The sequence below is a fragment of the Heptranchias perlo genome, chromosome 4 (assembly GCF_035084215.1).
Source record: "Heptranchias perlo isolate sHepPer1 chromosome 4, sHepPer1.hap1, whole genome shotgun sequence".
Taxonomy (NCBI): Eukaryota; Metazoa; Chordata; class Chondrichthyes; order Hexanchiformes; family Hexanchidae; genus Heptranchias; species Heptranchias perlo.
Genome location: NC_090328.1, coordinates 55119356 through 55137104, shown reverse-complemented (window position 1 = coordinate 55137104; position 17749 = coordinate 55119356). Strand labels below are relative to the sequence as shown.

General features: G+C 46.0%; 1 protein-coding gene across 1 annotated transcript in view; it reads right to left on the bottom strand.

The window, feature by feature from the left end:
* Positions 1–17749, bottom strand: part of camk4 (calcium/calmodulin-dependent protein kinase IV) — a 196647-nt gene that overhangs the window by 35348 nt on the left and 143550 nt on the right. The gene's annotated exons all lie outside the window — the stretch shown is intronic.

Sequence of the window (17749 nt, the reverse complement as noted above, 5' to 3'; positions counted from 1 at the left end):
ACAATCTCCAGGTTTGGATGACTGCAAACCACTCAAGCTCTCACAGCTTATTTCCTTAGCTTGAAAATTACTGTGAGCAGTCACCTTACGAACGTTAACACACTTGTATCAAATTTATCTTTTCACTACTTTAACGGAGGAATTTAACCCATTATTTTGAATTGGTTTACAACTCCATTTTGGAACTCGATATCAGCGCATAAAGTATTTGTATGATAACATCATTAATAGTAATTTCTAGATTTGAGACTTTTTGGGGGTAATTTTAACTTTTATCACCGGGCAAAAAACAGGTGATAGCGACGCGGCAGCCAATTTTACACCTCGCTTGATTTTCTTTTCTATTGAAGTCAATGGAAAAGATTTTCTTTCCCGTTTTTCAGCTAGTACTTTATTGAGGGGTTAAGAGATTATGGGCACAATTTTAAAATGCCGGAGGGATGGCAGCGGGGGTTGGGGGGGGGGGGGGGTCAATGGGCACGTGGCAAACCCAGATAATAAAATCTTACCATTACCCACGAAATCGCGACTTAATTGGTGCCCCTTAACGTTGTTTCAGGGTTTGCCATCCGAAAGCTGCGCAGTGGGTGGACTGCGGACCTGCATGACCTGCTGTCAGCTGGAGCGTCTGGATTTAAAGGGCCATTGCACCAATGGCTTTTGCTGGAGAAAGGAGCAAGGAGACAGAATGGAGCAGCAGAGGGACAAGACAGCTCCAAGATTCAGCGACGCCTCACTTCAGCTGCTACTGGCTGGGGTGAGAAGGAGGAGGGAGCAATTTTACCCAGCCAACAGGAGGAAGTGCCCTGCCTCTGCCATCAAGAAGGTCTGGCTCGAGGTGGCAGAGGAGGTAACCAGCAGGAGCAACATATCCCGCAGTTGGGTCCAGTGCATGAAGCACTTCAATGACCTAACTAGGTCAGCAAAAGTGAGAACACTTACCGATTCTCCTGCATTCTGTGTTGCACATCACCCACCCCCACAATCCCCCCCCTCACATCATTCTGCACTGCCAAACCTACTCCATCACATCACTCCTCACACCCACTTAACGCTCATCCTCAACTTACCTTCATTTTCTGAGCACTTCCTCACCTCCCCATTTGTGAACCCACCACTACCACTCACCCCAATCCTGATCCAATGTGATGTATCTGTCTGATACTCACCCTCTGATCCATGTCTTTCATGGTCAGCCTCTCCCAAAACAATGCATTCATCGGTTGACCACTTCACCCTCACTCACTCACACGTCTGTACCTTCTCCCCTTGTAGGAGAAGAGAGCGCAAAATGCACATGAGAGGGCGTGGACTGGAGGGGGGCCACAACAAATTGTGGTCCTCACAGAGGCAGACGAGGAGGCGCTGGAAATCAGCTGCATCCTCGAGTGCCTGTCCATCGGGGAGGCCGAGACTGGCACCCCAGAAACGTCTGGTGACACATCTTTAATATTCATCACACACAACATGAATTGATGTTAAGAATGATTGGCATGTTGAACACCTCAGTATGCTCATCGCAACATTACACATCTGTGGTGATGCTTAATATTGCCTTCTGTTCTCTTCCAGGCCCTTCAACGACTGCAGTGACGAGAGAGGGCGATTCCTCAGAGGAGCTCCCGGTCTCTGAGAGCACATTGTCACATCTTAGCGAGCCATCCACCAGCGCAGATACTCAGACCTCGGTGGGTCCTAGTAGTCAGTTAGTTGGGTTGGCCCCTGGTGAGTCACCACACACAAGTGAGAACGAGCAGACACTGGTGGCAGGGGCAGTTGTGGAGAGTCCGTGTTGGTGGGTGCACTCCTCTCCAGGCTCTGCTCAGCTGGACACAGATGCTGAACCCCGGGGGCCATCCTTTAAAAGGAGAATGATTGAGGAGCAGCAGCACATTTGTGAGTTTCTAGATCAGGTGCCAAACACACTCTCCACAATAGCGAAGAGGATGGGAGAGTCCGCCCTCTGCGTGAGTAGAATGGTGGCACAGGTACGTAAGGGAATCTTTGACATAGTGGCGCAGGTAAGTGCGGGAATGTCTGCGATGGAGAGAAGGCTAGCCTCCATTGAACTTCAAGCACGGTTCACAAATGAATCCATTCAGGACCTGACAACGGCGGACTCACGGTGAACAACATTTTGCCGCCTTAAACAGGCAGAAAGAAACTTTACAACAAGGCTTCCAAGGCATCATACATGTCCTCCAAACTGTTTACCGGCAGGGTGGTAGGAGTGATGTGGCCCTGGCCCAGGGGAGGGATGATGGCGAAAGGGGACATGGAATTGGGGACGCCACTCAAAGCGTTCCCACATCTCACCCGTTGCCCCCCTCTCAACCAGTATCCGCAATGCTGCCTCCTCTCCAGGTGGCCGAGTCTACCCCTGCACAGGTGCAGGTGGAGCAGTTTTTGGCGGGGCCCTCACGGGCTCCAAAACCCAGAAGGCGTAGGCCGAATGCATCTCAACAGTCAGGGCATGAACATGAGCAACCTGCCACTAGCTCTGCTGCAGCCATAGGGGATGCACCACATAGAATTAGTAGGAAGAGAAAGGCTAAGGTTTTGTAATCACGAAGGGTATGCACAAGGGTGTTTGACAGCCTGTCATGTTTTTCATTTATATTTGGTTTTTGTTAAATTCTTGCCCATTCTTGACTGCCTTTTGTGATAGCGCTCTTTCATGTACTTCACCATGAAAGGCGAGACTTGATGCCACCCAGTGGGTGCGTTCACAGTGAGTGTATGTCTAGTTGTAGGACTGTTTTGTGCAGGGAGGGGGACTGGTGTTGGTGCTGCTCTTGCCAGGTGGTCTGAGGACTGGACTATCCTCACTTTCCATATGTCCTTAAGAAAATCGTTCAAATATTAGTGACTCCCTGGCCTCACGAGCGGCCAGGTGAGCCGCTGCTCTGCCGATGGGTTCCTCCCCGTCCTCCTCCTCCGCTTCCTCGTCCTCCTCCTCTTCCTCTTTTTTTTTATTCGTTCATGGGATGTGGGCGTCGCTGACTAGGCCAGCATTTATTGCCCATCCCTAATTGCCCTTGAGAAGGTGGTGGTGAGCCGCCTTCTTGAACCGCTGCAGTCCATGTGGTGAAGGTTCTCCCACAGTGCTGTTAGGTGGGGAGTTCCAGTATTTTGACCCAACGACGATGAAGGAACGGCGATATATTTCCAAGTCGGGATGGTATGCGACTTGGACGGGAACGTGCAGGTGCTGTTGTTCCCATGTGCCTGCTGCCCTTGTCCTTCTAGGTGGTAGAGGTCGCGGGTTTTTGAGGTGCTGTCGAAGAAGCCTTGGCAAGTTGTTGCAATGCATCCTGTGGATGGTACACACAGCAGCCACAGTGCACCGGTGGTGAAGGGAGTGAATGTTTAGAGTGGTGGATGGGGTGCCAATCAAGCGGGCTGCTTTGTCCTGGATGGTGTCGAGCTTCTTGAGTGTTGTTGAAGCTGCACTCATCCAGGCAAGTGGAGAGTATTCCATCACTCTCTTGATTTACATAAGAACATAAGAAATAGGAGCAGGAGTAGGCCAATCGGCCCCTCGAGCCTGCTCCGCCATTCAATAAGATCATGGCTGATCTGATCCTAACCTCAAATCTAAATTCATGTCCAATTTCCTGCCCGCTCCCTGTAACCCCTAATTCCCTTTACTTCTAGGAAACTGTCTATTTCTGTTTTAAATTTATTTAATGATGTAGCTTCCACAGCTTCCTGGGGCAGCAAATTCCACAGACCTACTACCCTCTGAGTGAAGAAGTTTCTCCTCATCTCAGTTTTGAAAGAGCAGCCCCTTATTCTAAGATTATGCCCCCTAGTTCTAGTTTCACCCATCCTTGGGAACATCCTTACCGCATCCACCTGATCAAGCCCCTTCACAATCTTATATGTTTCAATAAGATCGCCTCTCATTCTTCTGAACTCCCATGAGTAGAGTCCCAATCTACTCAACCTCTCCTCATATGTCCACCCCCTCATCCCCGGGATTAACCGAGTGAACCTTCTTTGTACTGCCTCGAGAGCAAGTATGTCTTTTCTTAAGTATGGAGACCAAAACTGTATGCAGCATTCCAGGTGCGGTCTCACCAATACCTTATATAACTGCAGCAATACCTCCCTGTTTTTATATTTTATCCCCCGAGCAATAAAAGCCAACATTCCGTTGGCCTTCTTGATCACTTGCTGCACCTGCATACTAACTTTTTGATTTTCTTGCACTAGGACCCCCAGATCCCTTTGTACTGCAGTACTTTCCAGTTTCTCGCCATTAAGATAATAACTTGCTCTCTGATTTTTCCTGCCAAAGTGCATAACCTCACATTTTCCAATATTGTATTGCATCTGCCAAATCTCCGCCCACTCACCCAGTCTGTCTATATCCCCCTGTAGGTTTTTTATGTCTTCCTCACTCTCCACTTTCCCTCCCATCTTTGTATCATCTGCAAACTTTGATATGTTACACTCGGTCCCCTCCTCCAAATCGTTAATATAGATTGTAAAGAGTTGGGGACCCAGCACCGACCCCTGCGCAACACCACTGGCTACAGGTTGCCAGTCCGAGAATGAACCATTTATCCCAACTCTCTGCTTCCTGTTAGATAACCAATCCTCCACCCATGCCAGAATATTACCCCCAATCCAGTGATTCTTTATCTTGAGCAATAATCTTTTATGTGGCACCTTGTCGAATGCCTTCTGGAAGTCTAAATACACTACGTCCACTGGTTCCCCTTTATCCACCCTGTACGTTATGTCCTCAAAGAACTCAAGCAAATTTATCAGACATGACTTACCCTTCGTAAAGCCATGCTGACTTTGTCCTATTAAATTATGTTTATCCAAATGTTCTGCTACTGTCTCCTTAATAATAGACTCCAAAATTTTACCCACCACAGATGTTAGGCTAACTGGTCTATAATTTCCAGCCTTCTGCCCACTACCCTTTTTAAATAAGGGTGTTACATTAGCAGTTTTCCAATCTGCCGGGACCTTTGCTGAGTCCAGAGAATTTTGGAAAATGATTACCAAAGCATCCACAATCCCTACTGCCACTTCCCTCAAGACCCTAGGATGTAAGCCATCAGGTCCAGGGGATTTATCCACCTTGAGTCCCATTAATTTACTGAGTACCAATTCCTTAGTGATTTTAATCGTATTTAGCTCCCCCCCCCCCCCCCCTAGAGCCCCCTGTTTGTCCAGTGTTGGGATATTCTTAGTGTCCTCTACCGTAAAGACTGAAACAAAATATTTGTTCAGCATTTTTGCCATCTCTATGTTTCCCACCATTAATTTCCTGGTCTCATCCTCTAAGGGACCTACGTTTGCCTTCGCCACCCTTTTTCTTTTTATATAACTGTAGAAACTCTTGCTATCTGTTTTTATATTTTTTGCTAATTTATTTTCATAATCTATCTTCCCTTTCTTAATCAATCCTTTAGAATTGTGCCTTGTAGGTGGTGGAAAGGCTTTGGGGAGTCAGGAGGTGAGTCACTCGCCGCAGAATACCCAGCCTCTGACCTGCTCTTGTAGCCACAGTATTTATATGGCTGGTCCAGTTAAGTTTCTGGTCAATGGTGACCCCCAGGATGTTGATGGTGGGGGATTCGGCGATGGTAATGCCGTTGAATGTCAAGGGGAGGTGGTTAGACTCTCTCTTGTTGGAGATGGTCACTGCCTGGCACTTGCCTAGTGCAAATGTTACTTGCCACTGATCAGCCCAAGCCTTGATGTTGTCCAGGTCTTGCTGCATGCGGGCTCGGACTGCTTCATTATTTGCTGTGCAATCATCAGCGAACATCCCCATTTCTGACCTTATGATGGAGGGAAGTTCATTGATCAAGCAGCTGAAGATGGTTGGGCCTAGGACACTCCCCTGAGGAACTCCTGCAGCAATGTCCTGGGGCTGAGATGATTGGCCTCCAACAACCACTACCATCTTCCTTTGTGCTAGGTATGACTCCAGCCACTGGAGAGTTTTCCCCCTGATTCCCATTGACTTCAATTTTACTAGGGCTCCTTGGTGCCACACCTGGTCAAATGTTGCCTTGATGTCAAGGGCAGTCACTCTCATCTCACCTCTGGAATTCAGCTCTTTTGTCCATGTTTGGACCAAGGCTGTAATGAGGCCTGGAGCTGAGTGGTCCTGGCGGAACCCAAACTGAGCAGGTTACTGGTGAGTAAGTGCCGCTAGATAGCACTGTCGACGACACCTTCCTGATGATTGAGAGTAGACTGATGGGGCGGTAATTGGGCGGATTGGATTTGTCCTGTTTTTTGTGGACAGGACATACCTGGGCAATTTTCCACATTGTCAGGTAGATGGCAGTGTTGTAGCTGTACTGGAACAGTTTGGCTGGAGGCCTGGCTGGTTCTGGAGCACAAGACTTCGGCACTACAGCCAGGATGTTGTTGGGGCTCATAGCCTTTGCTGTATCCAGTGCACTCAGCCGTTTCTTGATTATCTTCCTCCTCAATGTTATGGCAGATGTGGATGCTGGATGAGGGGATGGGGCTGCATCAGCCGGTAATCCTCTCTGCTGCGCCATGTTATGCAGGACACAACAGGTGACTATAATTCTACCCACTCTCGCTGGTGTGTTTTGAAGTGCTCCCCCAGACTGATCCAGGCACCGAAATTGTATCTTCAGCTGTCCTATCGCATGTTCAATGACAGATCTGGTGGCAATGTGACTGTCGCTGTATTGATGTTGTGCCTCGCTGATGGGGTTCCTCAAAGATGTCATGAGCCACGTGTGCAGGGGGTATCCCTTGTCTCCGAGGAGCCAGCCCTTAAGGCTGTTTGGTGCATCAAAGAGGGGCGGGATGTTGGATTCCCTCAGAATGAATGAATCATGGCAGCTGCCAGGGAAACTGGCACACACATGAAGAAATCTTTACCTGTGGTCGCAAACGAGCTGTGTGTTGATGGAATGATATCCCTTTCTGTTTATGAACAGTCCTCGCTCATGTGGAGATGCTCGGATTGCTATACGCGTGCAATTGATTGCACCCTGTACAGGTGGGAAGCCAGCCACAGAGTGGAATCCCACTGCCCTCTCCATCAGGCTGAGGTTGTCCACAGGGAAGTTGACGTATTCGGACGCCCTGCGAAACAAGCCATCGGTGACCTGTCTTACGCACGTGTGGGCAGACACCTGCAAGACCCCGGCGATGTCCCTAGTGGCGCCCTGGAATGATCCAGAGGCGAAGAAGTTGAAGGTAGTGGTCACTTTAACTGCGACAGGCAATGCGATGTCATCAGGCTCAGCTGGGAGCAGCTCGGCATGAAGGCGGCTGCAGATGTCTATGACCACCTGGGGACTCACTCTCAACATCCGTAGACACTGCTCCTCAGAGAGGTCCAGGAACCTCAGCCTCGGTCTGTAGACCCTCGCACAAGGGTAGTGCTTCCTGCGACGTCAGTCCCTCTGTTGTTCCCCTCTCTGCTCTTATGCAGGTGCCAGTGGGCCACCTCTGTGTGATGGAGCTGCAAGTGCACGCTGTGCCTGGCAAGGATGGTGATGTTCCTCCTCCTCGGATGTACTGGTGAATGCAGCCATTGCACCCCTCATCCTGATGTCGTCAGTTTGACGGGATCCAAAAGGTAGGTAAATATGTGTAAACTGAACAATTCTGAGTGTAAACCAAGAATTTCAAGTCTAAACACAAAGATCTCCCAGCCAAAAGCTTGTCTGAGAGAACTGAGTGCCCTGCTGCAATACTCACCTTTTATTCCCATCTGTCAAACAGGCATTTAAAGGTCCAAATGGGTGCCCGCTGCGACCCGCCAAGTTTCCCATGCTGTGGCTGGAAAAACGATGAGGCAGCGTTGAAATCGCTTGTCATCGTTAATTACATTTATGCACATTTCAAGTACTTGAATTGCTGGTTTAAATATCGTCCCGCCTCTGGGTTGGTTCGGGAACGGCGCGCACACCCAGATGGCTCTGGCTCGTGCGCGTTTTTCGGCAGGTTGGAGCCGGGATTCCTTCCCGCTCCAGAAAATCCCGTTTTTCTTTGCTCCCGCCCCCAACGCACCCGCACGTTGCTTTTAAAATCGTGCCCTATAAATTGTAAGAGCAATGCTTTACTGATTTATCGATAAATTTTCTCTCCAAGCTGCGTTCCATCCTTAAAACATTTGTCAACCTGTTATACAGGAGTTTATGAGGGAGAAGCATGCTTATTCTGCTGCTTGTTTATTGTTGTGTTTTTTTTGCAAGCAGCATGTACTTGGTGAAACAGCAATCATCTGAGATTAGATTAAGTAACTTGAACTGATGTCCACATGATTTGAACTGTATTGAACTGTTTAGGAACATTGGAGCAGAAGTAGGCCATTCAGCCCCTCAAACCTGTTCTGCCATTCAGTGAGGTCATGGCTGATCTGTACCCTAACTCCATTTAACCGCCTTGGCTCCATATTCCTTAATACTTTGGCTAGCAAAAATCTATCGATTTCAGATTTAAATTTATTAATTGAGCTAGCATCTACTGCTTTTTGTGGGAGAGAGTTCCACTATTCTACCACCTTTTGTGTGAAGAAGCCTTTCCTATCTTCTCTCCTGAATGGCCTGGCTCTGATTTTAAGGTTATATCCCCTTGTCCTAGACTCCCCCACCAGCAGAAAAAGTTTCTATCTACCCTAACGATTCCTTTCAAAATCCTAAAAACCTCAATCAAATAACCCTTAGCCTTTTATATTCCAGGGAATACGAGCCTAGTTTATGGATTCTCTCCTCATAATTTAACACTTGGAGCCCTGGTAACATTCTGGCAAATCTGCGCTGCACTCCTTCCAAGGCCAGTATATCCTTTCTAAGGTGCAGTGTCCAGAACTGTACACACTACTTCAGCTGTGGTCTAACCAGGACTTTGTATAGCTGTAGCAAAACTTCCTCTGGATATAAAGGCTAACATTCCATTAGCTTTTTTGATTATTTTTTGGACCTGACCACTACATTTTAGTGATCTGTGTTTATGGACTCCTAAATCTCTTTGGACCTCCACTGTTCTTAGCTTTTCACCATTTAAAAAATACTTGGATCTATCCTTTTTTGGTCCAAAATGGATGACCTCACACTTACCTGCACTGAAATCCATCTGCCTCAGTTTTGCCTACTCATTTAATCTATCAATGTTTCTTTGTAATTTTATGCTCCCGTCTAAACTAACTATGCCACCAATCTTCGTATCACTGGCAAACAAGGATATGTGGCTCTCTATTGTTATCTAAGTAAATATAGTGAATAGTTGAGGCCCCAGCACAGATCCTTGTGGGACACCACTAGTCACTTCCTTCCAATTCAAATATAAACCCTGCTCTCTGTTTTCTACTGCCTAACCAATCTCCTAACCAGGTCAATAATTTGCTTTCAATTCCATGAGCTTTAATTTTAGCAGACAGTCTCTTATGTGGATCCTTAACAAATGCCTTATGGAAGTCCATATAAACCACATCCAAAGACATTCCCCTGTCTACTCCTTCAGTTACTTTCTCAAAAAATTCAATTAGTTTCATTAGACATGACCTATCCTTTACAAATCCAGGTTGGCTCTCTCTAATCAGCTCAAATTTCTCAAAGTGCTCAGTCACTCTATCCTCAATTATAGATTCCAATAGTTTCCCCACAACAGATGTTAGACTGACAGGTCTACTTCACTACATCCTTGTAACAGTAGTTTTTTAATTTTTCTTTGTGGGGGTTGGGGGGAACACCTGCCAATACTAACAGACTGCAGTGCAGGTCCTGTCCTAACTTCTGAAAGATAGGGTCAGCTACTCAAAAAGGAATACAGTGCTTTAATTGCAGAACTTTTTTATTAGAAAGCAGAAACAATGTGCTAGTAAGTCAACAAATAAAGAAGAATATAGAAATCGGATGATTTTGCAGACCCTATAATCCCTTTGTGGATTCTCTGGATCGAAGGGCTTAAGTTTGAAAACATGTGCCTTGCTGGAAAACAGCATACACTAAACAGTATTACAGCTTTGTAACATACTCCCAATCACTCCATCCTCTGTTTAATTAAGTTAGAGCATCAATTTTGTCTCTGCTGACATGATAATTTATGGTAATATAGTTCTCAGAAAGCTGCAATATTCTAAGTGCTTAAAAAAGGATGCTTTTGTTGCTGAGCTTTAATGGGTCAGCTTTATCTAATATGGTAATCAGGTTGCACAGCCAACTTTTTCTTCCTTTTTCAGATTTTTCTTTTCATGGCGATTTCGCCCACTGAAGCAGCCAGGAAAATGGGGGTCTGAGGTCCATGTCACAGAATTCTTAACAATTCCTGCCATTATCAATAACCTATAATAGACATGCTCAGCAGCAAAGTGAAATAGCAATGATTTTTTTCCAACTTCTGCCAATGTCATGGTGGAATGCTTGACTTCTATGATGCACTCTACTTAAGTGTCTATTTGAGAGCTGATATAACGCACCATAATTGAAGCTGATAAAAATAGCAGCCCGGGTTTGAGCATTTGACCACAAGATTGCAGAAAACGCTTTTACCACTTTTTCCATGCTAACAGTCTCCATTATCACTTCTGTAATTAACTGTTTTTAGTATCCTCGCTTCAGTAATTATTTCAGTTTTTACAAAAAGGTGCACTGAGCTTAAAATACCTCTTCCATTCTCTTATGTTCATCTGTTAAATAACAAAAGAAGAAATCATCCAAAAATTTTGAGCATTTTACAATTTTATCAAAGATTTTGATACAACTAAATTAAAATGGATTACTATTCATAATCAAAAATTCCTACATTGCTCTGATGATGTTCCCCCATTTGAGGGACTTCACACACAATCAGCAAATATCAGAAAATTATGGGCAGTGAGCATGCAATTTTTTGATATTTGTCAGCTGCAAAATTTGTCCTTTAATGACAAAAGTTTAGACATTACTGTTGCTGATATTATTGGACAAATGCTTAATGTAGTTGTATGACATTCTTTATTTCTAAATAGTTAAAATAGTTGACAGGAGAATTTCATATGAATTAAGTACATTTCTAAAGTTTGTAAATTAATCCCATCTTTCCAACGGCTAATGTTGTGATAGAAAAAAATTAGGAATCTTTACAAGCCCAGTATTTACAATGAATTTGCAGTTACTTCCTCCTAGTGACTTCTCTGCAAGTTACTAGTGTACAAAGTGAATGTTAATATATAAATACATCTGTTGCATGGCAACCATGTTATAATATATAGACAAAGATCTGAAAATACATTGCCAAACTGACTTTTTCTAATTGTGACTCGTCAGCCATGTACGTCTCCCTTTGTTTGTTTTAATGAGTCACTATCCTCCCTTTAGAAATCCTACTTTATTCTAAGGCCCACTTTTTAAAGTAAAATTATCGACAGCGTGAATTTAATTCCTTGTATATTTCTATTCGGGGTGCGGGTGGCAATGGACAAAAATAGCAACCGATGCAGTTCAATATTTGACTAGTACATCTGATGTCCAATTTGTTTCTTTCAGTTTGAATTGTCTCAATCACTCATTGTCACCCATGTTCTGTATACTTTTATCTTTATGTTTCATTCTTGATATTCTCTACATTACTTTCTTGTTGCATGCATATAAATCCTTTAGATTTTCCCAATCTAATCCCTCGCAGATTTCTATTTTATAATATAAATATACATATGTCACTGGCAACCATTAAATATCACTTTTCAGGTGCAACCAGTGGTTTGGGAGTGCAGGATGTTTGCATCACATGATCTGACACAGCCAGACCTCTGTTTCCATTTCTTAAATAGAAGAGACAATGGTTGACACAGATGGGCGGGCGGGCAGGGGTTGAAAGAAAGCATGACATACCCTCTTGAATGACATATTATACCAATCCTGATGCAAATGAACATAAGCAGTGTCAGGTATGCTTGTTTTCTTTTATTCATTCATGGGATGCGGGCATCGCTGGCAAGGCCAGCATTTATTGGCCATCCCTAATTGCCCTTGAGAAGGTGGTGGTGAGTCATCTTCATGAACCGCTGCAGTTCGTGTGGTGAAGGTTCTCCCACAGTGCTGTTAGGTAGGGAGTTCCAGGATTTTGACCCAGTGATGATGAAGGAACGGCGATATATTTCCAAGTCAGGATGGTGTGTGACTTGGAGGGGAACGTGCAGGTGGTGGTGTTCCAATGCACCTGCTTCCCTTGTCCTTCTAGGTGGTAGAGGTTGCGGGTTTGGGAGGTGCAGTCGAAGAAGCCTTGGCGAGTTGCTGCAGTGCATCTTGTAGATGATACACATTGCAGCCACGGTGCGCTATACTAAAAGTTGTGTAGATTTTTTAAAAAGGTGGATAATTTTTAACTTTTAGTAAAATGTGCAGCTATTTGAGATCCAGATGGACACTTTTCGGGAAGATAGAGCTTTGTGGATAAATCAGGATTTTCTCCATTTTGATGGAGCCATTACAAATACTGCACATTCCACAGCTAGATCATCAAACCTTTCATCAGTTATACTGATTAAGCAGCTTTAGAAGTTAGAAGCATTACTACCATTGCGTCGTGATTGGCCTATTTTTTTGTCATTACGATAAAGCATTTATATTTCACAAAATTGCCTGCAAGAGTATCATGCTTAGCCACCATAGTGGTTGGCAGAAGTTAAAATCTACAAAAAGTATGGTTATTCACTCGTAACAAAAATCCATAGTGGCTGCTTGTCAGACCAGAGTAAGGAATAAAGATAACATAAATAAGTGGCAGTGATAAGTAGCAGAGCACTGATCCTGTGCTCCCTTGCCGCTGCAAGAGCGGGAGTGGTGAATTTACTATTATGGCCATGAATTCACTCGTTGCCTTCAGCACTTATGACGTTGTTATGCCATTACTGTGCTGAAAAGATCGAGGAAATTTGTGTTCTAGTGCATTAAGGTATATTTACTCTATTATTGTGCTAAACACAAATGTCCTCGATCTTAACAGTGTAAATTTTACATCCATCAAAGACCCTCGGTGCTTATTTGCATAGCAGGTTTATGCTGCTCCTGCAATCAATATACTTTATATCATAAAAAACAGTTTAACAGCTTCTTCAGCACTTTAAACGAGTGTAAGTAAGGAGTTGGTGACCTGAAGAGGGCATGAACTTCACTTACTGATTACAGGATTCCGAGGAACTTTTTTTAACCCCTTACTTCTCATTTTTAATCACTGACACCTGTACTTCATTTTATTGTTGTGCTTTCCTCTCTTCGAGGATCCAGTTGTTGTGGTCCATGTCAGTACCAATGACGTAGGAGGAGTTCCTGCTAAGGGAATATCAGAAGGTAGGAACTAAATTAAAAAGCAGGACCTCACGGGTGGTAATCTCAGGTTTACTACCCGAGCCACATGCTAATTAGCATAGGGATAGGCAGATCAGAAAGGTGAATGAGTGGCTAAAAGAGTGTTGCAGGAAGCAGGGGTTCCATTTCATGGGACACTGGCATCAGTGCTGGGACAGGAAGATGTACCGCTGGGACCGACCGCCTCCACCTGAACCGAATGGGACCAGAGTCCGAGCAGAAAGGGTAAGTGGGGTGGTGGATAATGCTTTAAACTAGCAAGATGGGGGGAGGGATCTGGTAGCAGTAACAAAAGCTTAAAGATGAAAGAAACAGGAGATGAGTATAAAGGTCAGACCAGAGTAAGGAATAAAGATAACATAAATGGTCAAGGAACACATACAGTTGTAAAACAGAAATATATAAGGACTGTTAGAACTAGTAATCTACTATCAGTGAGTGGGTATGGTAGCCTAGTGGTTATGTTACTGGATGAGTAATCCAAAAGCCTGGACTAATAATCCAGAGTCATACGTTCAAATCCAGCCACGGCAGCAGGGGAATTTAAATTCAATAAATTAAACAAAAATCTGGAATTAAAATACTAGTATCAGTAACGTTGGCCATGAAACTACCAGATTGTTGTAAAAACCCATCTGGTTCACTAATTTCCTTTGGGGAAGGAAACCTCCTGGCCTATATGTGACTCCAGACCCACAGCAAGGTGGTTGATTTTTAATTGCCCTCTGAAATGGCCGAGCAAGCCACTCAGTTGTAAAATCTCGCTAAAAAAAGTCACAATAAGAATAAAACCGGACGGACCACTAGGCACCGGACACGACAAAGGCAAACCAAGCCCAATCCACCCTGCAAAGTCCTCCTCACTAACATCTGGGGACTTGTGCCAAAATTGGGAGAGCTGTCCCACAGACTAGTCAAGCAACAGCCTGACACAGCCATACTCACAGAATCATACCTTTCAGCCAATGTCCCAGACTCTTCCATCACCATCCCTGGGTATGTCCTGTCCCACCGGCAGGACAGACCCACCAGAGGTGGCTGTACAGTGATATACAGTCAGGAGGGAGTGGCCTTGGGAGTCCTCAACATTGACTCTGGACCCCATGAAATCTCATGACATCAGGTCAAACATGGGCAAGGAAACCTCCTGCTGATTACCTGCTGGGAGGGAAGTCAATGGGAATCAGGGGGAAAACTCTCCAGTGGCTGGAGTCATACCTAACACAAAGGAAGATGGTAGTGGTTGTTGGAGGCCAATCATCTCAGCCCCAGGACATTGCTGCAGGAGTTCCACAGGGCAGTGTCCTAGGCCCAACCATCTTCAGCTGTTTCATCAATGAAGGTCAGAAATGGGGATGTTCGCTGATGATTGCACAGTGTTCAGTCCCACTCGAAACTCCTCAAATAATGAAGCAGTCCGAGCCCACATGCAGCAAGACCTGGACAACTTCCAGGCTTGGGCTGATAAGTGGCAAGTAACATTCGCGCCAGACAAGTGCCAGGCAATGACCACCTCCAACAAGAGAGTGTCTAACCGCCTTCTCTTGACATTCAATGGCATTACCATCGCCGAATCCCCAACCATTAACATTCTGGGGGTCACCATTGATCAGAAACTTAACTGGACCAGCCATATAAATACTGTGGCGACAAGAGCAGGTCAGAGGCTGGGTATTCTGCAGCGAGTGACTCACCTCCTGACTCCCCAAAGCCTTTCCACCATCTACAAGGCACAAATCAGGAGTGTGATGGAATACTCTCCACTTGCCTGGATGAGTGCAGCTCCAACAACACTCAAGAAGCTCGACACCATCCAGGACAAAGCAGCCCGCTTGATTGGTACCCCATCCACCACCCTAAACATTCACTCCCTTCACCACTGGCGCACTGTGGCTGCAGTGTGTACCGTCCACAGGATGCACTGCAGCAACTCGCCAAGGCTTCTTCGACAGCACCTCCCAAACCCGCGACCTCTACCACCTAGAAGGACAAAAGCAGCAGGTACATGGGAACAACACCACCTGCACGTTCCCCTCCAAGTCACACACCATCCCGACTTGGAAATATATCGCCGTTCCTTCATCGTCGCTGGGTCAAAATCCTGGAACTCCCTCCCTAGCAGCACTGTGGGAGAACCTTCACCACACGGACTGCAGCGGTTCAAGAAGGTGGCTCACCACCACCTTCTCAAGGGCAATTAGGGATGGGCAATAAATGCCGGCCTCGCCAGCGATGCCCACATCCCATGAACGAATAAAAAAAAAGCTGGGGCTCACTCAGGTGACTGCGATTCCAGCTAGCATAAATTCAGAACGGTTTTGCTAATGCACTGAGTGAGGGAGCACGGAATAGCAGCTATCGACGGAGTCTGGTTTCGACAGAGTCGATAATTGGGAATTTGGTGAATGAAGGGATTCAGTGCAGTAAGGGGTGAGGTGGATTTGATTAGTCAGCAGAGCGGAGAGGAGCGTACCGAGAGCGGGTCACAGCAACAACAAAACAAAACTTCAGTGTGACGTCACAGGTAAGGCAGGTAGGTGGTTGGTGGTGAGTATCTCTTCTGTTTTCTTCTTTCTTAGGACTGTGGGCTAAGTAACTTATAGCATAAAACTAAATTTAAAAAAATAAATAAACTTAATTTAATAAATTAAACAAGGCCAGTAATTGGTTCAACCTAAAAATAATTTGATTGGCATTGTAGTAATCAATTAAATAAATAAAATAGTTATGACAGGGCAGGAGATGTGTTGCAGCTACAATATGTGGGAGCTACTGGACAGTTTTGTCCAGGGCGACTACATCTGTGGTAAGTGTCTGCAGCTCGATGAACTTCGGCTCTGAATTGAGGAGTTGGAGTCCGAGCTACAGACATTGCAAGGCATCAGGGAGGGAGAAAGTTATCTGGACACTTTGATCCAGGAGGCAGTCAAGCCCCTTAGACTAAATACAGTAGAATTGCTACGTGGTCAAAGACAGGAGGGTGTGACTGCGAGTGAGGCAGGTACGGGGATCCAGGAGGAAGCATTGCAGGAGCCTCAGCCTCTGCACTTGTCCAATAGATATGAGGTTCTTGCAACCCTTGTGGACGAGTGCAGGGACTGCATGGAGGATGAGCAAACTGGCCACAGCACCGTGGTTCAGGGGTCCATTCAAGTGGGGGGAGTAAAAAGGAATGTGGTTGTAAAAGGTGACAGTATAGTTAGAGGGACAGACACTGTTCTCTGCAGCCAGGAGCGAGAGTCCCAAAGTCTACGTTGCCTACCCAGTGCCAGGGTTAAGGACATCTCTTTAGGGCTGGGGAGAAATTTGGAGTGGGAGGGGAAGGAAATCAATGGGAATCAGGGGGAAAACTCTCCAGTGGCTGGAGTCATACCTAGCACAAAGGAAGATGATAGTGGTTGTTGGAGGTCAATCTTCTCAGCCCCAGGACATTGCTGCAGGAGTTCCTCAGGGCAGTGACCTAGGCACAACCATCTTCAGCTGCTTCATCAATGACCTACCCTCCATCATAAGGTCAGAAATGGGAATGTTCGCTGATGATTGCACAGTGTTCAGTTCCATTCGCAACCCCTCAGATAATGAAGCAGTCCGTGCCCGCATGCAGCAAGACCTGGACAACATCCGGGCTTGGGCTGATAAGTGGCAAGTAACATTTGCGCCAGGCAAGTGCCAGGCAATGACCATCTCCAACAAGAGAAAGTCTAACCACCTCCCCTTGACATTCAACAGCATTACCATCGCCGAATCCCCCACCATCAACATCCTGGGGGTCACCATTGACCAGAAACTTAACTGGACCAGCCACATAAATACTGTGGCTACAAGAGCAGGTCAGAGGCTGGGTATTCTGCGGCGAGTGATTCACCTCCTGACTCCACAAAGCCTCTCCACCATCTACAAGGCACAAGTCAGGAGTGTGATGGAATACTCTCCACTTGTCTGGATGAGTGCAGCTCCAACAACACTCAAGAAGCTCGACACCATCCAGGACAAAGCAGCCCGCTTGATTGGCTCCCCATCCACCACCCTAAATATTCACTCCCTCCACCACCGGTGCACTGTGGCTGCAGTGTGTACCATCCACAGGCTGCACTGCAGCTACTCGCCAAGGCTTCTTCGACAGCACCTCCCAAACCCGCGACCTCTACCACCTAGAAGGACAAGAGCAGCAGGTACATGGGAACAACATCACCTGCACGTTCCCCTCCAACTCACACAGCATCCCGACTTGGAAATATATCGCCGTTCCTTCATCGTCGCTGGGTCAAAATCCTGGAACTCCCTTCCTAACAGCAGTGTGGGAGCACCTTCACCACACGGACTGCAGCGGTTCAACAAGGCGGCTCACCAATACCTTCTCAAGGGCAACTAGGGATGGGCAATAAATGCTGGCCTTGCCAGCGACGCCCACATCCCATGAACGAATAAAAAAAAAGGAT